This window comes from Chamaea fasciata, unplaced genomic scaffold (genome assembly GCF_029207755.1).
Source record: "Chamaea fasciata isolate MVZ Bird 193981 ecotype frontalis unplaced genomic scaffold, bChaFas1.0.hap1 SCAF_2, whole genome shotgun sequence".
Taxonomy (NCBI): domain Eukaryota; kingdom Metazoa; phylum Chordata; class Aves; order Passeriformes; family Sylviidae; genus Chamaea; species Chamaea fasciata.
The window spans coordinates 55,102,001-55,126,352 of NW_027094087.1; the positions used below are offsets into that span (position 1 = coordinate 55,102,001).

The 24,352-nt window shown below is 37.4% G+C and overlaps 1 protein-coding gene across 3 annotated transcripts in view; it reads left to right on the forward strand.

Annotated features, from left to right (window-relative positions):
• The window catches only part of TSC22D1 (TSC22 domain family member 1), a 92,448-nt gene that overhangs the window by 28,149 nt on the left and 39,947 nt on the right, over nucleotides 1–24,352 (forward strand). The window contains exons 3-4 of one of the 3 annotated variants that reach the window (XR_010719405.1): nucleotides 10,481–10,738; nucleotides 11,703–13,828. The exons of 1 other annotated variant lie outside the window; for it this stretch is intronic. The gene's annotated coding sequence lies outside the window, so the exon portion shown is untranslated. Of the gene's footprint in view, nucleotides 1–10,480; nucleotides 10,739–11,702; nucleotides 13,829–24,352 lie in introns of those variants that run through there. One more of the 3 variants, XR_010719406.1, reaches the window with a different exon arrangement.

Below are 24,352 nucleotides of genomic sequence, written 5' to 3' on the forward strand. Positions count from 1 at the left end.
GAAGCTGAACTGTACTTAAAAGTAGCGTGGCTGATGCAGTAGTCAGGCTAATGTTGAAGCCTAAGTATTATACCCATAACACTGACTCTAGATCTGCCAGTGGCTTCATAAATGAATTTAATGCTTCAGGAGCATTGAATTCAGTGGAGTCCAGTCCAATCAGTGGTTCTGCCACAGGGTTAGTGTAGGATGTAAGAACCAGCCTTGAAAGATTTTATTTTCAAATATGTTAGCCCCCCTGGGTATTTTTATTTAATATTTGAGAAACAAACAAAAAGATCCATGAGTACTGGAGTTTAAAAAAAAAAAAAAAAAAAGTGTGCATGCCTTTGAGGGGTTTCTGTCGAAAGTCCTGTTGACTGTGGCACTGCAGTTATGCTTTTTCTATTGCTGTGCTGCTCTTCTCTTTGCCCCCAGTATTTCAGTTCTTCTTGTATCTTCTTCCTATGTTCCCCATTGTAGTTTCCCTTATGTTTTGTGTTTTTTTGCCTGCTGACTGTCTGAAAAGAAACCCTGGCTGGGCTGCAGCTGCTCTCTCCACTTGGGGTGTGCTGCCTGGATGGCTGGTGGTTGTCCACCAGAATCAGTAATGTTGGGGATGCCTCTTGATGTTCCACGCCTTCTACTGGTGGAGGCAAAAATAGGGCCGTGTTCATCCTCTCCATTTATCCATTCTTCTGTTCTTCGAGGTGAGACACTGGGTATAGAATTAACCGTGGCTTCAAAAGAGATCTTGTGGGAATGTGCAGCAGAAATACTTGTTTTCTTTTGTTATTTTGGGTTTGTTTTGCTTTTGAAGACCCGATCAGAACTGTGATTGAGATGTGTGTAGTGGGCAGTAATCTTGTTGAGTATGAGAGGTTTATGATTGCAAACTATTTAAATGTAATTACTAGAAATTTGCAAGTCCACGGAGTTACAAACTGTGTGTATAAACTACATAAATTTCTATTAACTTTGTCAATTTGTGAACAAAATTAACGATTCTAATCAAACACAGAGATGAGTTAGTTGTTACACTAGCTATGAGCGCCCTTTTCCTATAACTTGTACATTTCTGTGTTTAATCCTAACTCCAATTCTGAAACAGATTGTTAAGCTTGTTTGAATTTGGCTTCCTCATGGTAACTCTGGTTTCTCCCTTTGAATTGTGTACTTTGCCTGGGCCATGGGGAGATGGATTACCGATGTCCTTGTCCATAGTATCATGTTTTTACATCAGAGTAACTTTTGATTCACTACATATTCATGCTGCAAATTAATGTCTAGTGGTAGTTTGAATCTGCCTTATGATAATTGGAGAACAGGATACTCAGATGATACTGGCTTTTCTAATTGCCAGCTGCTGCACAGATTTTTTTTTTGCATTATTATTTAGGACACTGCTCAGAATAACCATTTGCTCAGATGTAAGTGATGAAGAAAAGGAAGATGTGTTAATACATACTGGGGAATGGAGCGGGGAAAAAAGATGGATTGGTAGTGTGTAAGAAGAATGTTAATGCTTACATTTTGCCTCTTAACTTTCCCTTTAAAATATTTAAGCTTTGTCAATAATGTCTTTTACCACTGTTACTAAGTTGCAGTTAGATTCATAGACTGGTTTGTGTTGCAAGGGACCTTGATGATATAGTTCAAATGCCTGTCATATATTTGCATGTAGTTTTTTTTACTCTGTACTCAGTATTGTTTTGCTGCAGTTAAAGAACTCTAGATATAGTGGAGTTCAAAAATCTGTGTTATCCAGTTAATGATTCATTTCCTTAAAGGCCAAGGTCATCATGGTGAAATTATTAGCTCTTCGAGAACATTCTGCCATGTGCTCCTAACAGGTGATCAAGTGATTACACTGGAATTGTGGAATTATACCCTTCCTTGCGTCCTCTCCTGCCCCAGTGCACTATGTCCCAGCTTTGGAGATGGGAAGCATCTTCCAAGTAACTTTTTTAATGCAGAATATGTTTTATTGCACATTATTGTAATGAACTAGTAAGTATGAAAGCAAATTATTACTTGATTGTGGTTGTGAGCAACTTGGTATTTTAGTGCTTTTTGGGTTTTCTGTGGCAGCCCTTTTTTCAGTCTATGTATTTTACACGTACAAGAGAGAAAATAATGAAAATATTGAGTCCTGATATCACGATACATTGCTGGAAAAGCAGACTTTTAGCATAGGAAGAATATGCCATATTTCTGAAATCTGCGTTCAGTTCATCTGGGGAAAGAAGTTTAATGCTGTATTGCAGTGTGATGTTGGGAGCTCGCCCAAATACTTCCTATAGCTTCTCTTTAACAAAGTTGTGCAGTTGCCTATGCAAGTACTGTTAGAATGCATATTTTTGGGTAGCATATATGGTTCTTCTGTTGGGTAGGATGCTGATATATATATATATATATATATATATGTAGATATATATATATATATATATATATACACACACACACATATATATATATATATATATACACACACACATATATATATATATATATATGTAGATATATATATACACATGTTTTCTTTTTAAAAATAAAATGAAAGAAATTGGCTGGTAAATAGAAATTCTCTAACTTGGAAAAAGGCCATTCAAAGATGGGCCAGCTAGACTGTTACAGTAAGTTGCATCTTGTATGAAGTTGGCAGTTGGGTTCCTGTTGGACTGACGTCTACAATAAAAACAGTTAAGAAATAAAAGAATAGAAATTCCTCAATGTTCACATGTAAAATGCGTGAAGTAATAATGCTTGGCCATCAAAAAAAGGAGGAAAAAAAGCAGTTATGCAGTATTAAATTCTGGTCTAGTTTACTAAATGCTTGTGGAGATTTCAGTTATGCGGATACGAAACTATGAATTAAGAATAATTTGATACTTGGGGAAATAACTGTTTGGGAGAATAACTACACTTAAGAAATACAGACTTATTCTTGGTTGCATTTTGTAGGATGTAATGCTTAACTGCATCCTCTAGAGAATGGCTTTTGAACACATGTAAGAGTTAGGGACCTCCCCGTTCTTAGGGATATCTCCAGTTTTCTTTGTTGGCTGTGCCGAGCTTTGTCACATGCACTATGCTTTGCTTTTGGTACATATAGGTAAACTAGAAAATGGAGTTGACTATTGAGTAGAATTTGCTATACTTTGAATATAGTGCAGCTAAAACCTGGTAACTTTAAATGCAGACTACTTTTCAGTCCTGCTGCAAACCTATCTTAGAATCTTGCCTTCAAAAGAAAATGGAAGGGAAGAAGGTATGTTGAACTTCCATAAAATTGTTCTTAGGATATATTTATTAAATGTAACAACTCTTTTCTGAGGAAACACTGACCTTTACATATATTTGGTACAGAAATCAGAGATCAGTCAACTAACTTCACGCTAAAATAGTCATGTCAAGAACATCTTTGTTGTATGTTACTGTCAGACTTGCTTCAAAATAAACTATGTGTGTTGTAGATATTAATCATACACAGAAATGTTAGGTAATGATTCAAAAGGCAGTGTTGTTTTCAAGAGGGTTCATAAGTTTTCCAACAGTAATGATTCTGTGATACCGTCTTGCGTGTTTGCCTGAGTGCGTGGGAAGCTCTTTTTTATCTGCCCTGGATTGTGGTTATTTTTATCAATGAAATCTCGACTCAAATGAAGGAAAGAGGGTCCTGTGAGATTCAGTGTATGGTTAAACACTCTACAGCCCAGATCAGTCAGTGGGGTAAGTTGCTATTTTGGTACAGTTATTTGATGTCTGTCTTTTTCCCTGTTCTGAATAATTTCTGTGAAGACAGTATGCCTAGCCTAGAAATAGATCTCAGTGGTTTTCGTATGTATTCTTTTGTGTGTGACTTGATATTGTTTTTTTTTCTTGTATACAACCTAAACCAAGTGCTAATATTTCAACAGATACAGAATGACAGTCAAACACTACACACTGGTATGCCTGTGAAGAGGCACTGCCAAAGTTAATTGTGTCTAGTGCAAAAGCTTGGAGTTCTGGCTGATTAAAGCAGGTAGGTGTGAAGGTGCTTGCATGGAGAGAAGATAAGGGGAGAACTCAATGCAAATAGTTTTACGTAAGCAGAACATAATTATACATTTCAAATGGCCTTTACCTCAGCTGACTGAAACATTTTTATAATAAAACTTTTGATGGTCTTATTCCAAGTTATTTGGAAAAAGTGACGGAATTTTAATTTAGTACTGAAATGTGGGTGAACTGAGGAACTAGTCCAATAAGGAAAGTTAAGTCAGCAAATCTTTATAAAACATTTAATTAGCTAATTAAAGGCACCATATTTTCTATGGTGGTAGTAGTACAAGACAATTTAGAATGCTTTTTTCATGTACTGCTAACACATACTAGGTAAAAATATAAAATTATAATTCTGATCTAAAACATCACTGACTGCACATGAGACTTTTTAAACTTGTATCTTGAACATGATAGTGGGACTGTATTACAGAGGTATCATGGTGTGCTTGCACATCATTTGCAAGTCATGACTGAATCAGTTTGTCTCCACTGTCAGCTACTCATGTTAGACAATAATAAGCCTGTTGCATCACAGACCTATTAATGTTGAAGAACTAAGACAGCTTACAATAGCATTTGACATCACTTTGTGTCTGAGCAGTAACAGCTACTAGAAAATTCAGTCCAGTTTTGGCTGTTGAGTTCTTACCGCTTTTGAAAATGAAGAAGGGATCAAGCCTATTGCTCTGAGTGCATGCTAAATTTATAAACTCTAAGAGAAAGGAAATTCTTTGTAGAAATCAGGATTTGATATGGAAAGTAATATAAGTGTTCAAATATGAAATACAGGTTTTAAGTATTTTCCACAATAAAACTTTGTGAAACTGATGAGTTACAAAATCCCAGGTAACTTGTTGCACTTTTATTTATGAGTGTGTCCATATTGCCCTTTCCTAACATTAATCTATTAAATATTTATATTGGAGTAAATATTGCATGAAAGGGACATTTCTCTGCCATGTTTGAGTTCTCCAGAGATCCCAGATACCAGAGAGAAGTGATGAAGTGTCAAAATTTACAGAGGAAAGTCTTGAGGTATTCTCGTCTGTAAATTCAGATAGGACCTCACCCTACCTTCAAAAATCCCACCAGAAAACCCACCCAAACCCCTACAAATTCAAAGCATCCAGTCTGATATGGCTGTTGGAACAGCACTGAAATCACTCCTCCTAACATTCCTTGTGTGTGGTATTTCAGCTTTCAGATTCTACAGATAGCCAGTCTAGAAGACTCTGACCAGAGAAGTGTAGGAATTATGTGAAGATTGAAAATTCAGTAAGAAAAATGATGCTTTAAAAAAATGGTGTAAGAAATTTGTTACCTAATTGTATGTAAATAGAATCAAAATATTTTAAGCAAGCCATGTGTCAAGAGCTGCAAAGCAAAGTACAAAAACCACTGTTAACACTAAGAAACTACAGGTTTTATGTCATTTTTTCAAGTAAGTTTGAGGTATGGAGAAATAATGTAACCTTTATTTCTGTAGTTGGCTTTCTTAGGCAGAAAAAAAGCAAATAGTCATCATATGATCTCTTAAAAAAACAGCTCTTTTTTTTTTTTTAATATTGGCCCTGCACTCTGCCCAGAAGCATAGAATTTCCCTAAGACTGAAAGAAGGTCTGGTTTTATGACAGAAATGTATGTTAGTGCCAATAAAGTCTGTTAATCTGATTAAAATGTGGTTTAGTTAGGCCAAAAAAGGTTTGCTCTCAAGTGTACTTGGCATAAAAGCTGACAAGAAATAAAAAGCATGTTAATGAAGACATTTAAAAATATTCTTGCAATGTAAACAGTTTTAAAAAGGAAAAAATAATTGTATCATTGTTTAGCAAATACCCATTTTTTAATTGTATAAAATTGATGCATCTATTAATGGGAATTGTTTTTACAAGGTAGTATTTTCTATAATCAACCAATCATTCAATTTTCTACCTCTAGTGTTTTCCTGTTGCTCTATATGTGCCAAGAAATATTGGCTCTGTTTCTCAAATGTGTGGTGTTGTGATAGCTATATATAATTTCAGAATTCTGTATCATGTTGAGTTCAGAAAAGCCAGGGCTTTTTGCCACTCCCAAACTAGGGGAATATGGAGGGTGTTTCACGGATTGGTGCCTATGCCAGTCTTTAGGTATTGTCTGATGCCTTGTCTGATATTCTAGACAATGCTATGACCCTCTGGGTTTTAGTAGGCCTTTAAAGAAGTTGAGCACAAAACATTTCTGGAGAGAGGCCAAATGCTTTTAAAACACCCTCTGAAATTTAGAGTGTCAAGATTGTTGCCATTCTATTTGTTGGCATATTTCTCTTTTAATGACTAGTTGAATGATAATCTTAAAATAACACTTCGAACAAGGTTTTTGCTGCCTTTTCTCTCTATCTCGGGACTAAACAACATAATCTGATGTGTTATTATAATATTCAATGACTTCTACCATTCTCTCCAATCAAGTCTCCTCCTCCTGTTTCCCCCCAAAAAAGTCCTTAACCAGAAGGTTTTGGAAGCTATTTTTTTTGGTAGCTTGGAATTTAAACAGCTTATATCACTCCTGTTGATACTTTAACAGACATGCCGCATTGGTGCCACTTTCATGGAAAGAAATGTTTTACTAAAATTTGCTGTTCTTGTAATGTTTATTTTGAATAACAGTTCAACTGGAGCTGATGTGAAGATCCCATGGTGGGTTTTCAGCCAGCACATACTTCTAGATGTGTAGTTAATGGCAGCAGGACAACAACTATAGGAGCTGCAAATGCTCTGCAGGGGTAGTTGCACCTTGCATCTAAAATAATTGCATCATGCTTTAAATTTTCAGTTTGAGAGTTGAGAAGTGCTTGACCTGACTGCAGGTAACTGGAATCAGATATGGCAATTTGTCCGGTTTTCTATGTTCTTGCACTTGGATCCTGCAGTTGTTGGAGCTGCAGTATTAGAAATATGAAAAGTATTGTTGCTTATATTCTATACCATTAACCAAATATGGAGATTCAATTTTTTCCTTATTTTGCAGATGGTATCCTGTACAATTTACTCACAGTTGTTTAAATTTTCAATTTCTTGGCTATTGAGCTTCTGCTTACTGATGCAGAAAAATGGAGACCACTCCTCACTGACTCATGAATTGGATGTGGAACATGCCCTATAGAGAAGGACGAAAGCACTAAAGGGAGTTTTCCTCCTGGTGTATTCATGAACAGACAAGGCACTATGGAAAGGCATTGCAGAGATTCCTCTTTGCCCAAAGAAGATGAGGGTATTGATTATAGGATTCCTTTACCATCTTCCATATGCTCAGAAGCAGAGCTACTGGTGCTTTCCAGACTGACTTCATCTGTATCTGTAGATCACCAGTGTGTTTTTCTTGTGTCATCACGGCCATAATTTCTTTATGCTCCAGCCCAAAGGATCCCATCAGAGCCTGATAAATCAGCAAACTACAGTACAATGACTGAGAAGGAGCTGTTGGATATTCAGCTGCTTAAGCTGACTTAACATCCCATTTAGGTAGTACAGATCACTTCTGGTGATGGATGTGAGGCAACAAAAGAACTTTTCCCAAAACTCCTCTAAGAGGGATTAAGTTACTTTGTATTGTCTTTTCTAGACTTCTTTTTCATTCTTTTGACTCTTCATAAGGGCAATGGAGTATTCATTAAGATTTCTCATCTCAAAATGCAGAAAGATTTCATTATTTCTGCCTGAAATACCCATCTCTGTGTAGGAATCAATCAGGCTAGGGTTTTTGATAGCTAGAACACAAAAATTACAAACCTCATTTATTCTTTATAGTTCAAGACAAGTCTGCTCAAGGGAAGAATCATGTATGAAAGGATAAAAATGAGAGTTCTACCTTGGTTGTAAAAGGAGAGGGATACCATGATCTTGATGTAAGAAAAGGAATTTTAAAACAAATCATTCCTAACAGCTTGTTTCAGATTCATCTTCCAGAAACTGTCCAGCTGTTTCCGTGAGAACACCAATGGACAAAATCCTCATAATGCCTTTTGTTTTCCCCTTAAATTTCACTTTGGATCTTTGTGTCTTCTGCTGAAGAAGTGACGTGAATCAAATAAGACCAAGTATTTCTCTCCCCTATGGTCCTGAGGCTGTGATAGGTGATGTCAGACTGTTTAATGTATTGAAGGTGATTTGGAGTTTTTTCCATTGAATAAGGTCTTTCACATGTTTCTTACAGAGGTCCTAGACAGATTCCTGCTTGAAAGGAACCTGCAATGAGCTAGGTCATGCTGCTTTGTCTGGGCTGATCTGCTCTGACACCTTCTGTTGTTTTGAATATCTGGATACCTTCTGTTGCTGGAAAAGAATATTGACTTTGGAAGTCAGTAGTGTTTTTAGGCTTCAATGCATCACCTGAAATGAAGCCTGCAGTACTGTGTATGGCATGGTAGTTATGAATGATAACTAGTATTAGAGCAACTTGCAATGCCTTGAATCTCAGGAACTTGTCAAATTATCTGATTAAAAAGAACCTTCTATTTACAAGGGAGTCTTTAAGAATAAATGATGCTTTCAACTGCAACTGTCCTTCTTTAATATTTTTCTTAGCCAGCAGGTACAGAGCATTAGTAACTTGCATTGAATGCATTCTCTTTATTGTATTTTATCTTATTTCATTTTTCTTCTGTCTTCTTTCCTGGAAGAGAAGAGTACAAACATCAGCCTTGAGACAGCTCTTGGCTAAGTGCATTTATATTTGTGTTGATCACTTATTCTTTCTGAATAGGAAGGCCTCCTTTCACAAGAACACGCATATGGGATGAAAAGTCTGAGCCTCACTCTCTAATCTTCGAAAGTTGATCAGAAATAATGAGAAAGACAATGTTTTGTCTAGTTGAAAGACATAGGAACATTTCTTGATCTTAAGTTGATGAAAAGTCATGAAATTACGATAAAAAATAACCCAATTTTTTGTGAACTACTCTTTCTACTTAGACTACAACCTCTTACCTGGGCTTGAGATACTGTAACCATATTCAGGAACAAAGAAGCAGAGTATCCTTCTGCATACTCCTACAGTTTCTCTGGGAAGAACTTGCTGATTTTTCTGTTTTAATTACTTTAGAGTATCCAAGTTTGTCCTTGATGACTTTATCTGTCACTTGTTTAAAAAACAAAAATGTTTCCTGTATGCTACTCTAACTGCAAAATTCCTGTGGTTTTAATGACAAAACCTTCCCCATCCCCCTATTTTCTTGTATTATTTTGAGCACAATTAAAGAAAGCAAGCTTGTAATTGAAGAACATGTGAGGTATCTAACCATATGAAGCTATTTTGTTTAGGTATGTGCTCTAGAGGAGAGGATGAAGAAACACCACCAATTGCCCCAAAAGGAATTAAGTGAAATTCTTCAAACATAATGAGTAATGTACCTTCTTAGTTACCTGTTGGATCATGCTCTGCTTGATGTCTTAAGAGCAAAGAAGAGCTCTCCTGGTAAAATGATGGTGCCTTGTGTGCCTCAGCACATTGACTGCCCCACATGCAAATGCCTGACACTGTTGTTGTGCAGAAGGTACTGCAGTAGATACTGGCCAGTAAATGTGTCTGTGAGCAGCTATCCCTGTAGCTGTTGGAAGTCCAGTGACTTCTTGTTCTGTTTTGTTTTATGTGGGCGTCATGCTACTCATAAAATTTCACAGGAGTCTTAAACAGCTTTCAGGATTTGTGAAGAAGAAAATTTTGGCTCTCTTACACATTATTTTTGTTTGTTATTTGTGTAATGACGAGTCCCAGGGCATTTGGGTTTTCAGGAATAAAAAGAGGAGTATTTTAGAAATCCAGAAACCTGATGCAGGAATTTGAGTAGGTTCTTAGCTTCCACAGCAATCATAATCTGCCTAAGTTAAATCAAGGGTTGTCACAACAGCATTAAACTGCTGTTAGTATTCAGTCTGTTTGATTTTGGCAAATAAAGCAGAAGACTTGAGATTGGACTAAGTCCTTTAAAGAGGAGTTGGGAGTGGTGTTAGGAAGTCATTGGTGAGGGAAACCTTCAGGTAAGTATGACCCTTTCTTCTTAAAAGAGATTCTGGGGAGACGTTCACTGCATTGCAATAGATGCCATTTTTAATTCACTTGAGAAAAAGTGAACAGAGGACATATATGGATTATTTTTCCAAGAAATGAGTGCCTAAATTCCTCCCTACCTACATCTACTTGTAACAAACTGAGAGAACTTTCTGGACAAAACATCTTATGATTGATCTCATCTGTTGCTAGATGTCTTAACAGTCTTGAAAGTTCACAGTTCAGCACTTTGGGGTTGGTTTTTTTTGGCATCAGAGCATGAAAAAACTGCATGTCTAGTACTCATCTCTTGTCATCCTCCCCTATTGCAGTGACTATGTGTATGTCTCTGTGTGGCAGAAAATGAGGGAATACAGACCATTATTCAAGAAGTTACCAACTAGCACTTTTCCTTCCCCTCCAGTCTTTCTGCCTCCCTATCCTGGAAGTATGGAGTCCCTGCCTCAGCCTACGGCTTCATTCTTTTTCCAGCTGCCCACAAAAGTAAAGAACCAGTGTGAGAGTTTGAAGAAAGAATCCGCTCAGAGGACTGAGTCTCAAGCAAAAGCTCCAGGTTGCAGACTCAGAAAGAAACTTCCTTTGGGGAAGGATCTGCTTCCAGGATTTGCTCGTCTCTTTTTCCTTGGGCAAACAGTTCTTGAAGCAAACAACAGGGTTGCAGGTAGGTAGGGCCCCTTTGAACTGCCATGCGCTCAGGTGTGAAGGATGACTTTATGCTGTTTTTCTATGCACTTTTTTTTGTTGATGTTGTCTTCCACTTCTCTAGGCTGAGAGAGGGAAAGAGTGTGAACATTGTAAAGAAAAAGTGTTGGGGAGAGAGAGAGGAGAAAAATGTTCTGGGCACTTGGAAAGAATGCCTCTGTGTAAGCTTCCTGTCCATGGGTCATACCTGTACTTCAGTTCTGTGAAGCACTAATGACATTCTTGGTGTGAACCCTTCTCTAGACAGGAAACTAAGTCGAGCAGAAACTGGTGGCTGGAGCCAAGATAAGGCCAGTGATTGTGTATGGTCCATAGCCACACAGTTTTCATCTCCTCCCTGTCTCTTTACACTAGTGCTAGGTTTGAATGTGCAGTAAGGTGGAGATCATCAAATGGGTTTGAAATCTGACTTGATTCCCAGCACTGAAAAAGTTCCCCAGTTCTAAACATGTAAATGCATTTCTTCCTTTAGAGGAGCCTGTGGCTGCTGGGTTTGTAAAGTCCTGTTCTTTTGTCCATGTGAAGGAAATAGACTGGAATACTCAGATTAAGGGGATGTGCTGCTAACCCACACGATCAGCAATCCCTCAGGCCCAGAGAAAGGGAATCAGCTCAGGTAAATTCTGCCTTTCTCGCTTCATGCTGTGCAGAGCAACAGTCTCTTCCTTGCAAACATCGGTAGCCCACAGTCAGACCTTTCTTTTTCCAGCTATGTCATTGCTGGCACAGGGAGTTTATTCTAAATTCCTTTTTGATTTTTAGCAAAAGAAATCACTTGAAAACTGACAATGAAATTCTAAGGAGATTTTACGAGTTCCTCTTTCATGCTGAGTTGAAGTCATTTGGAACTATGTTACGTGCATTATTACTTTGGTGCATCTTGTGACTCTCTCTCCCTCTTCATTCCCTCCAAATTGCTTCAGGACACCTTCTAACCTTTATACTGCATCACAAGCCTTCAGCAGAAGATCTTATGTTGCTGGAAGATGACTGGGTTTTGGATCTTGGCCTTCCCTAAGCAGGATCTCCTGGCAAAAAAATGGGATTGGGAAAGAAATGACTCCTTTTTCCATCACACAGAACCACCCTAGAAATGGAGGCCTAGGCAGAAAATTACTTCTAATGCACCGTCCTTTAGGAAATGTGTTTGGCCTCCCATGGTCCTTTTGTAACTATGTCATATAGATAAATAATTATCCTTTATAAAATCTAAACCTGGCATCTTCCTATCTGAAGATCACGTCAATAAATCCAAGATTATGAGTTTACAGGTCTAATAATATGGTTGGGTCTTCCTGTCCCTTGCATAGGAGATGCCACATGAATCTGTGAAACAGGGTTCTACTGTTGTTCAGTCTGTTATATTTGTAAAGCCTTTTCTACTTATATAAAAATTATTAGAAATAATATTAATAAAGGTTCTTGTGAAAATGGTGTTTAGACATCTACCTTGCTGGGTTTACTTAAAAATAAATTTGAGCCAAAATGTCATAATGGGCCATATGGGAAGTACTGCATCTTTTGAGGTTTCCTGTGGCTTTGTGTCACAAAGAAGTCTGTTGGAACTTTTGAGAGCTGTAAAAGTGGAAATCTTAGATTTTTCTTTAAGAGTGAGAAGTTGTCTGTTAGAAAACAGAAAGCTTTTAATTGTTTTCCCCCTAAGGGATTCTGTAGTCAAACTTAATTAAATGTCTTGCAAGATCTCAAATAAAAGCCTTATGTTTGGTGGTAGTGAACAGCACACACATGCCTGTGTACTTGTGTTGTTCTCACTATAGGAAATTAGTTTTGAAGAATGGGAATTACTTCTAATGTCCTGATTAGGAAAAGGGAAAGTTTTGTTCTGGAGCTGAGTGTGAGAATAGGAGGCAGGAGGGTATACCAGACCCTCTGGCAGTAGGTGAAGAGCACTTTGGTTTATCTGTTTTCTGCTTCTGGCAGTTGAAGTAAAGTAGCCAGATGCTTGTACTTGAATCCAATTAATTTCTTAAATCAGTTACCACAAAACATTGTTTTTTAACTAATGCCTAGATCTTTTGTTAAAATCACCGGCTTATTTAAATTATTCAACAGTCTTAACATAGCCCTGAGGCTACTGCTTCATGGCAGTTGTGACTTCTTACTATTCTGGAATGCATTGCAGTCCCAGTACATTCTAAAAATAATTGTTCAGATGGTGCTGTTCAAGTACATACTTACGCAGTGGGCCATTTTCGCTGGACTTTCTGAAATTGGCTTTCTGTTGGATGGCTTTTTAATACCTTGTTTTGCTGTGATTATCAAACTTGTTTGCCTTGCCGCTTCTGTGGTTATTGAGTAAAGTGCTGAATTTATAACCTGGTATTTTTAGAGAACTGATAGTCACATGCCTGTGTTAAACTATGCAAGCACAATAACACTTGTTAACTTTGAAGTTTAAAAAGAAATCAGTTTAATGTATCAAATTCAACCTATTATAATATGTGGAAATATGTATGTGATGAACTGCAAATTGACTAGTTCTTACAGGTACAGATATGAATTGTGTACTGAACAGAAGTAATCTAGACATCAATATCTGAAGATCTGTGGGTCTCAGAAGTGAATTCTAACATCTGTGACTAGAGTTTTGTGCCAGCAGTGCTTTTAGTTGAAAATACCTGTTCTTCAGATTTCTAGTCCATTTAAGGTCTGATATCCTTTGTGCCTTAATAGGTATACTTACACTTGCCTCAGCCACAGTTTTTGGTAATTTTCTTCGGAAGTAGGTAAATTTAGGACTGTCAAATACTTACGAAACAGGCACTGAGAACTGTTTATCTTACTGTCTCAGTTCCTAAAATGGCTTTATTCCTCCCCATCATAATTAAGAAACAAAACCACCAAAACAAAAGCCAAAACCAAACTAAAAAGCCTGTTGCAATTCTACAGTCAGTATTTTGATACTTGTCTATCACAGTTGCATTAGTGTGTTTCTGTTGTGCTCTGAGTTTTACAGCTGGAATCCTGGGTTCTTGAAACATCCTTAGAACAATAACTCCTACCTTTGTGTTATTAAATAATAAAGATATCTGAAACTATTTTCTTCTTGTTTATATTGTACTTGCCATAAGTGTATGTATCGAGTGACTCTTCTGACAAACTCCAGAATGCCAGGAAACATGGAAAAACACTGTACAGTTTCAGAGGTTTTGAATGCCTGGTCCTAACAGAATTTTGAAAAGCAGGCATATAATGTTCCTATTTTTCCTCTTTCTATTCTCCTAAAGATTTCTTTGAGCATTTGAGCTACCTAACTCACTTCACGTAATCCTTAATGTCTTCTTGACCAGATACCAGCTCCTCCTAATTGTTTCATAGCCGGTCAATACAATCCTGGCTTTTGACACTGTTTTTCCTGTCCCAGAAGAGCTATCTTGTTCAACTTGAAAATTTTGCTTTCTTCTTTTCACCTTCTGTCCACCCTCTGTGGCTTATGCTGCAGCTCTTTCTCTATTACAGGATGCTTTGAGGAAATACCCTGTAAAGATCAGGAAATTTGGGGGAAATTCTTGCTGATGTTGCTACTTCAGCCAGAGCTAAACTTGTCATTTGTGTGAGAGCTGCTTTGTCAGTTTAGTTCCAGGGAAGGAGATGTATCAAAAAGTGTTATTTTTGTAAACCAGAAAATTATTTTGATTTTATAAACAAGAAAGTGAGACTAAACAGCATAGGTTCTGGGGTGTTTGTATCCCCTTGCTTTACACTGGGGGGGTGGGTAACAAAACAGGAACAATTTTCTGTGATTTTCTGAAAGCCAGACTTGTTCCATTAGCAAATGGTGTGCTTTAAGTTGGATTTCATTCTTTCAGTCCTGTTTGCAGGACAGGGGAATTATAAAGCAGGTAACGGTATCAAAAATGTTTTTTCAGATCTTTTTTTAATTGAGGAAAGTCAGCTCATACCTTGGTTTATCAGACAGGAAAGCATGCCTGAGTCTTGAAAGAATGAATGTGATTTAGGGGTAAGTTTAGAAAAAGTGGTTTTAATTGAAAGCTGGAAAAAGGCATTTTCTGAAAGCAGAGGTGACAAATGTGGTTGAACCATTCCAGTTTTGTTTGTTGCATGGACTTTGCGAAGACTTGGCGGCTGCACGGCTCCTAGGACAGGTCCGTAAGTTGATGTCTGCAACATGAGGTGAGTTGGTGGGTTACTGCAGGCATTGCTGTGTTTTGCTGTTTAAGTTGGGTTGTCAGTTTAAAGACCATGTTATGTTTGTGATTCTTTTGCTGATGACAGTGACACTTCCCTGATCACTTGCTAATATTTTTTAAGAATATAAATCCACTGTTCTCATGCCCTGTTCTGTATTGTATTGTTTCGTTTTCTTGGTTGCTCTCACATGAGTGGCTTTGCGTGCTGCCTGGTAGAAACTGATGTTTCTTCTTTTTCCCATGTACTGAAAAAGTGGAGGTCAGGAAAATGTGGGTTTTAGCTCGGTGTTAAAGAATGCTAAGTGAAGAAATTCTACCTTGCACAAATGGGTGTCACTTTTATGGGGGCAAGATAATATTTAATCTTGAGAGAGGGTTGTAGGAGGTTGGACAGTTAAGGGGGCATATGGCTTTTGGTGGTTTTCTTCTGGATAACTACTTCAACATTTGTAACCATACCAGTATCTGACCTGCTCTTGCCAAATTCCGCTTAAGATATCACCTGTAATTCTGGAGAAAATAACTTCTGAATAAATAACAACTTGTATGGTTATAAATGGATTTAATGAGATCATAATTGGCCTTTGAAGATGGAAATGTGATTTATATAGATTTTTCCCAAACTGTAACTTTGTCCTCACTTGAACTGAGGTTTCTTCATTGGATGGAATTACTCTAGAGCTCACATTAAAGCGTCATTATCCATTTGAATGTTTCAGAGGAATTTCCACGTACCTGCTGCTGATGTGCTTAGAACTTTTCAGAACAGTAAAATGTGAACTATTTTTTAAAATGGTTTCCTGGTGTCTGGTTGTACTTTGTATTAGATGAGAAAGCATGAAGAATTGATTTGCAAAATCTTTGTGTGCATATATAAACAGTGGAGAGATTAAATCAGACTGAAGTATGTAAGAGTAAATGAAGAACAGCTGACATCAGCACAGCTGCTGTGTACAGATGGAATGTTCCTGGGTGACTTCAGGATTACAGTGAAATTGCAGCTTAGTTGGATACTGGAACAGCACAGGAACTGGACTAACAAGCAGCCAGCTAATGTAGGAACTCTCCCTTAACAGGCAGTAGACGTGACAGAAAATCACTTGGAGCAGCTAAGCCTTTTTTCCCCCCTATAAGCAATGATAGAAAAGTCTGGACTCATAGATTTATAGCTTGTGTGGTTAGGTTCTCTGGTGTATAATAGAATATAAGTGCTGATTTGAAACTTTATTATGCCTTGGGCACTAGTGTTTATCACCTAGTGGTGTCTAAAACCTGAGTTAACACTGCAGCTTTTTTTAAGGGGAAGAAAGTAGGGACAAGTTAGAAGGGCTTCTGGACTTGCACATTTATTCTTATGTGACTTTTTAAGGCCTTGTATATCTTTGGCAGCTGCAATACTTGAAGCTGTTTGAAATTAGAAACAGGTTAAAAAATTGATAACATAGGAGTAAGGATATTCAAAGAAAGAACTTAAGTTAGCTTCTTTCCTAATAAATTGAGTGGTGATAAAAACGAGAATATGCTATACATCAAGAGCTGAAACATTTGTTGTAACACATTCTCATCAAACTTTTTAGCTTTTCATGTGTTAATCTCTGCTTATAGTATTCTAGAGTACAACTAATGTTTTTCCTAAATTGCTAAATTGGTTTCTGAACTTTGTAAGCAGTATTGTAAGCACGCAAAATAACTAATTTCTTAGAGTTTAGGGAACAATGGTGCTTTCTTCTGTTATGTATCTGAGGATGTTCCAAGAAGTGATTTTTGTATTGATTTTTTTTTCTCTTTATACTTGTACCAGTTATACCTTGCAAGCATCTGTTCCCTTGTATTAGTGCTAAATTTTATCAAAAAGTTTCAGCTATTCTTCCCTTTACTTGCATCTGCTCTGGAGATTTTTCCCATTTATCCCTTTTGAATGAGTACACTAGTCAGGTCTTTGATACTTCCTTTTTAACTAGCTCAGAACTGTTGAGTTTTTTAATAAAGCAGCTTTACAAATGAGAACGATGAACAGTAATGCTACATTTGTTTGGAGAATAAAAACTTCTGTTCGCATGTCAGTTCTCACATCGTTCTCCAAAAATACATGCTGCTTGGAAGACCTGATTGTATCTCCACTGCTAGCAGTCAAACCAGTGCTTCCAGTGTGGCAGTACTGAAGCTACAGGACATTTTGCTTGTGTCTTCAGGCAACATTAACACCCGAATTCCTGCTTGTAGTTGAACTCAAGTTTCTGTTTCAGATTAATTTTCTGCCTTCTTCAAAGACTTTTTAAAAACTGTAATTTTGATGACAAATATTTGATGTAATAATGATACAAAAGGCTATCTGTGCTCCTTGCCCATTCTATACAAATTTGCCAGTTCAACATTTTTCTTCAGGCTTTAGCACCACATATGAATGGATGAGATAAATCTCGGATCTTCACTTGCCATTTCACTTAAGCAGTAAATGGTTTGTATTGCCACGTTTTGTCACCCTGAACTGCCATCTGTTTTGTGTCCCTCCTTAAGCGCCTGCTGTTTCAAAATCTGGCTTGCTTTTTGATTCTGTTTACTTTTTTCTAAAGAAATTCTCCTTTCTGTAAATACCAAAGTATATGCAAGACTTATATGGTGGCTTGACTAGCTGTTCCTATTTGGTTCTCAGCACAGAATGCAGAATTAGATTGCAGATGTTTGAGAACGACATTGTTTAATCCTTTGGTTTAGTGACTAGTCTCATCACTTTGATTGATGTGTGACATTCACTTATTCTCAGGTTGCTATTTTTTTGGAACTTTGTTTTTATGTGGACTTCACCGGAATAAATGATGTAGTGACTGGCTTTCTGTGAGGCAGGTGTTCTTGTTGCCTGAAGGAATTTTTTTTTACACTACCTGAAAGAAAATAAAACTGCTAAAGCCCTGTATTTGTTCCCCCCTTCTTTGCTCCTGTGTTTGCTCATTAATTTCTGATACAATTAAGATGTTTATTTACTTAACAATCTCCATCCACCATTTGGAGAATCCATGCAGGTTAGATAAGCCTGGAAAATTCCTTGCTTTCAATGTGATCGCTTACTTAATTTACAAAGTACATTAATGTCAAGAAAGCTTTACCCTGTAACAAAAGATAGGAATTTACCTTTCACCTAAAATTACAGTGATTGTAATGTGCTATAAATGCTGTTTCCACGTGCCCCCCTTAAATCTGAACTTCAGCTTAGTCTGTGTAAAATTCAGGATGTAATTATTTTCACCTTTTTCTCTCTATGCCAAGAAGGAGACTTTGCTTATTACATGAGACGATTGGATGGTGTTTCAGTACAAACGTAACTAATTTGTTTTATAAGGCAAGGGATTTTATTTACACCCCAAATGAATGTCAGTTCCTCATTTGCACCTAAAGTTGATGATTGCTCCCTCAAAATTCTGACTTAAGCGTAGTCTGTCATGCAAGGATTTTGCTATGACAGAAATCTCCCTAAGGTAGAGTTTTGGGACCTGTAGTATAAAGTATGGTGTAGTATGTGATACAACATCTCTTTTTAACATGACACAAAAATAATTACCTTCAGAGACTGGAGATTGTACCCTCTTGGGTTTTTTTCCTCACAGCTTGAGGTGTTTTAGAAAAAAATAATTTGTACCTGTGAATGGTGTGAAGCTTTGGTAGTGAAGACCACAAATTTTTAATAGGCCCTCTGCTCTTGTTGCCTAGTTCCTGTGTTACTTAACACACTGACCTTATTTTTTTTACTGTGTAGTAGTAGTGTCTTCTTCATCTAAAGACAGTAAATTTTTTTTTCTTAAATATTTGAATGTTTATATGTTGTTTTTTACTGTGCTGTTAGTGACAGCTTCAGCTGTGAGTTTGTTAGCCTTTGGTGAATGAAACCATTCTTACAGATGTGGGGAACTAGGTGTATATATTTAGTGTTTTTTATAAACATAGGGCTCTTGTATGTAGAAGTGGTAAATTAAATACAGATATCTTATTTAATAACTGTTTCATGGCACTAGGCACTCATACTTACTTTTAAAATGAAAGCTAAACCCCAAATAATTTATATAGCATAGTAAAGCGACTAACATGACTGCCTGCAAAAAACAGACTAAGATGACTTCTGTGAGGATACTGGGAGAAGCAGTTCCAGTGGTCATAAGGAGGTTGGGTCAAGGATGCAGATGACTACTTTTAAAGTGTCATTCAGTGAGAGAGGATATTGTTTTTTTCAGCTTCAAACCCATTACTTTTGGTATCTTTTTAAGTGCTTAGAAAGTTAAAAAAATGAATTTGTGTCAACTCCAAGCTCCTGCTGCTTTTAAGAGTACGTTGGAGTATTGGATCTATTTTGTCTGTGGAAATGGAATTATTTATCTGTAGATAAACAGATCCATAACTAGGTCTGTCTATTTCTACAGCTAGATAGCGCAAGTTGATGTGGAGTATAATTTTTGTAAACAGCTTTGGGAATTCAGAACTTAGGTTTCTTCCATAGGGCTTTAAAATAACTTTCTCCAGCTTTTCAAAACAGTGTTGTTATACTACAGTGATCTAGTTCTTGATGATTCTGCACTAATATATAATTGAAAGAGTTTGTCCCCACAAGAAGCAGTGATCAGTCTCTGCAGCAGAGGTGTCCCTCTGTCACTTGATAGGGCTGTCAAAGCTTTTTTTGCCATCTGTTACTCCTGTGTGCTGCTTTTTGGACTTGACCTGAATGCTCTTGTCCTGTAAGGGCGGTGAGATTTAAATGCTGAGCACAGACTGATTAACAAGGCATTAAGTCAGTTAATTCTTTCATTTTTAAATAAAGTATTAACGTGGTTTTGGTGGTCACTGATGTGCATTACAAGTTAGAGATGGCTTATGTAAGCATTCTAAATAAACCATTTGGAGTTTTTTGGTGGTTTTAGTCCTCAGTCTTAAACTGTGGAGTTCACAGGAATTAAGTTGCTGAATCTGCTTGCTTATGGCAGTAATGAACAGGTATGTTACTAGCTTGCTTAAAGATGAAGGTTTTTAATGAGTTTGAGTGTGTAAGTTTTGTTCTGTAAATGTGGTTTTTAGAAGGGATTTTGCTGTTTCATAAAACAATGCTAGACTTACTAGGCACAAGAGGTGGCTTTGCCACTCCTATGGCCTAGTACCTGTGTGCTAGTTCAATGAAACTTGAAATAAACTGGGCTAGGCCGTGAGGAAGGTGGGAATCATGTCCTCTAGATGGTACTGAAATAACATGACCTACAACCTAATTTTTCCATGCTTTCTAAACTTCAGATATGTGGTGGACTTTGAATATTTCTCAGTTACAAACATAACAGCGTATAAGATTAAGACCAAAAGTCCCACTGGAGAGGGAAATAATTTTATATCCTTATGCTTTAGAAGTAGATTCAAATGCTGAAGAGCATGAACTAAAGATTTCTGTTTTGAGAAGGTGCTTTTTTGTCCTGAGGCCATCTGTAAAAAGATTTTCCATAAAAAGATCTTACATCATTAGAATAAGTCTTAGATCTAAGAATTCAAGAGGATTCATGAATACCACTCTTTATTTCTAAATAAAATTGTAGAATATTCCAAGTTGAAAGTGACCCACAAGGATCATTGAGTGCTCCATGGGGAAGACATAAGAATTCTGTATGGCTTTAACAGAGGACCTTTTACTGCAGGGCAGCCTCCTTGAGTGGTGGCTGCAGAATTTTTGTGGAGATGTGGTGGTGCTTATGGATAGACATTCATTGGATGGATAGGTACTATCCAACACTGTCACCAACTTGTAGCATCTTGACCTCTTAGGACTCCTTGTTTTGATTTATGCTGTTTTAAGTTGACGTGCCCTTGAAGGACATTTCTGGTTGACATAGTTGCCTGTTGTATGTCTTGCAAATTATGGGGTACCTTCTGGCTCTAAACACGTGCTTAAATAGAGTCACTGTTGCTTGGAAGGATGACAGTGCACAGGGAAATGCTTTTCCCCCAAACGCTATGCTGAGCAGTCCTGCTCATGCAGTTAATTGGGTCTGTTCTAAAATCTCACCTGGAGATCTGGGGCATACTAACAAGTTTTGGATGATACTAAACCTATTTGTTACAGCATGTTAGAATACATGTTGTAGGTGGGGCATGTGTAGAGAGAAGGAAGACACAGACTTCAGGAGAGGCTAAGAGTTCCTGGGAATTCTTAACAGTTGTGTAAGACTTGGTACAATAAACACAAGTACTCCAGGTTTATCTTGGCACCCTCTCCAGCTGTGTATCTTTTATGTGAAAGACTATTAGTCATGTTTCTGGATGCCAGAATAAGATAGAGACGTTTATTGCATGCAGATGGTGCTTCACATGCAGAAATAAATGATTTCTGCTTATGCAGATATGTGAGGATGTTACACAGCTTGGTTGTAACTTTTGGATTGTGCTAGCACACATCTGGGGTTGGAGTTCTTGGGTTTGACCAGTCCACTTCCTAAAGCTTATTTTGCTGTTATGTAGACCAGCTAAAGGTTCTTAACAGGTTAGTTGTTACAACAAAGGAATCACAGTTTACTGAAGAAATCCACTGCTGTCTTCCTCACCGCCTTTTAAAGTAGGATTGGAAGTATAAGTCAGTATAGGAAATGGTCTCTGAGCCATAAAGACTTTTTTTCCTTCCATCATACATGTACTTTGAACCAAGTACCACACTCATGATTTTACATGAAAGGAGAGTCTACACAAAGAGCAATTAAAGTAATGTTGATATAACAGACTCTTGGTGATCAGTCATTTGCTTTGTAATCTGAGTGTTGAAATCTCAGCAGTCTGAGAATTTTAAAGTTTGTGTTCCTCTGATCATCATCATCATCACAGAAATTGATAGCATTCTCTTTTTTCAGTAGTATTTGCCTCTGAAGATTTTAGGCCATGTATAACTACTGCATGCATCTAAAGATAATTTCTTGAAAGGCCTCTTTTTATGCCTTCATGTTATAATGGTGATATCCAAGTTCTAGCATAATTGGATGTTGTCAGGACTTTGCATTAATTTTGGCCCAACTTGTTATTTTGATAATGGCATTAAACTGGTACAAATTTGATGCTATCACATTCAAATGCTAAAGTTATCCTGGTCTATCACTATGTGATTAGTTCTCCATTGACACTGATGGTGGGAGCTTTGTTTCCATTCTCTTTTATTGTTATATTGAAATATAGTGTAGGTTTATGATAGGATTTAAAACCCATGACTGTTAATCTGATTAAGCATATATAATGTATTTAAAAGCTTCTGTCTGTCTTGTATCACTTCCTTCTGACTCTGCCTCGAAAAATTCAAAGATGTAGTCTCTAGATTATCTTACATTTTAACCTGGAGACAGAATTGATGGATATTATCCACAGATAGTTTAGGCCTGTATGATGCCAGGTACTGCCATTATATCCATACTAAATGTGTATTGTTTTATAAAGCTATTTAACCTAAAGAAGCTATTATTCTGTGTGGAATGTGTTTTTGCTTATGCGCAGTGCACGTTAGACATTGTAGGGCTGGAGAGGTAGGGAGTTCTCCTTTCTCTTCAGCTTTACTCTTCCTACCTCTGATTCCTGCTGATAGCCAAAATTTTAAGAGCATCGCCCTGGAAGTTTTTTTCCTTTTAGAAAAGGGTAGCAGTATTCTTCTATTTCGGCCGCCCACTTCCACTTGGTGGGTAGGACATTGTTCTTGCCACTTCTTCTTCCCTCTGCCCCAGCTGTTATAATGTTGACTTGGCAAGCAAACTGAAACTTCCTCCCTCATGTTTAATATAGAAAAGAGATTCTCTGTCCTAGGACTTTACCAAACTATGCTAAGAGGTCAGTGTTTTTGCAAAAGCAGTTTAAATCCATTATCTTATCCTCTTGTGTGAGGTTTTTTGTGCTTACATCTGTGTTGAGCTTTAGGCTGCAAACAGTGATGCCACAGCTTACCTGGTAATAGTACATGTGGGAAATAAATAATCATGAGGGAAAGATCAAACCAAAAAATAAGGCAGTTTGTTAGGAATGTCTGGTATAACCTAAGCATATGGCTGTGTGGGTGGCCATAGACTTTTTGGAATTCCATGTTTAGAAAACCTGCCTAACTAATATTTGGATGATTCTCTAGCTAGTAGAACATTCAATTCCAGACACTTGGTAATCAGAATTTTTGTAGTCACACCCACCGCTCCAAATTTCTGTCATTCATCTGTCTATTTTAATGTGTCTCTTGTGGAGTAGTTCTAAAATTACCCACCGGTTTGACCTGACAAATGGGAATATGTGAGCTCCTCCTGCTGCTGTTCAGCTGGTGTATGGCTGCTTACACCACTGAAGTGAGGTGATGCTTTCACATGGAAGGATGGGGCATTCAAAACTATATGCTCACTCCTGCTGTATGTTTGGCCTTTCCATAGCAGTGACAGATAGGGTTTCAGGTCATCACTGCAGTCTTGAGAGTGTATTTTGTTTATTAAGTCAGATATTCAGAGCTCCTCACTGAAGTTTGGCCTTTACAAACTTGCTTCCATACAAAAGCCTGTTTTGCTTGCCCTTAGCAGGCTTGCTCAGCCATGCTTCTTCCCTCAGCTTGTCTAGCGAAGCTCATTGCTCCCTCAGAATATGAATTTCTATAGAATGTTTTGCACAAGACAGTGAGCCATTTAACAGTGAGACTTGGGAAGGGAGTTGTTAAAAGTAATTCAGGAACAGTAGCTCTTTTGCTAGGTTGTACATTATGTCATTGGGATCAAATAGTTTGGAAATAGTGAGGTTTTGATTCAAATAAAACCTCTGCTTTTCAGAGAAAATGGAAAGGAAGAAGGATTTGAAAGAACTATCACCCCATGCGCTGGTGAAGGGGAGCACAGACTTACTGGAGAAAGCAGTATGTAGGAGCCACTGGAAGAGGACAGCTTTTTACTCATAACATAAAAACCCAGCCTTACTTCCTCTTTGTCTGTTCCTCTTCCATTTTCTAATTAAATCTTTCTCTTCTGACTAACTCTTTTTTTTCTGTACATGAACAGATTTGCGTTTTGCAGCTACTGTAACCACTAGGTAAGGAGTGATGAGTTCTCTCACCTTCTAAGCATAAAATGGCTTTGCATGAATTCCAGATAATGTCTGCAGTTCTAGTTCTGCCTTGCTGAGTTGCTGTCTGATTAAAACTTCAGCTTTCTTCTTATCTCCTATACAACCCAAACCTCCCACATTTTTTATCTCTTTACAGTTCAAATTTCTTAAATACTAGTGGTGAATGAGTTTTTGTCATCCAGTGATTTGGATAATTTATGAAAAGTTTTATAAACCTGTTCAGTGTTAGGTGTATAATCCTGTGAATTGTGAACTAAAAAAGAGTTCAAAGTCATTTATTTGCTGATAGACAGTGCTATGCAAATACTGTATGGTAGATC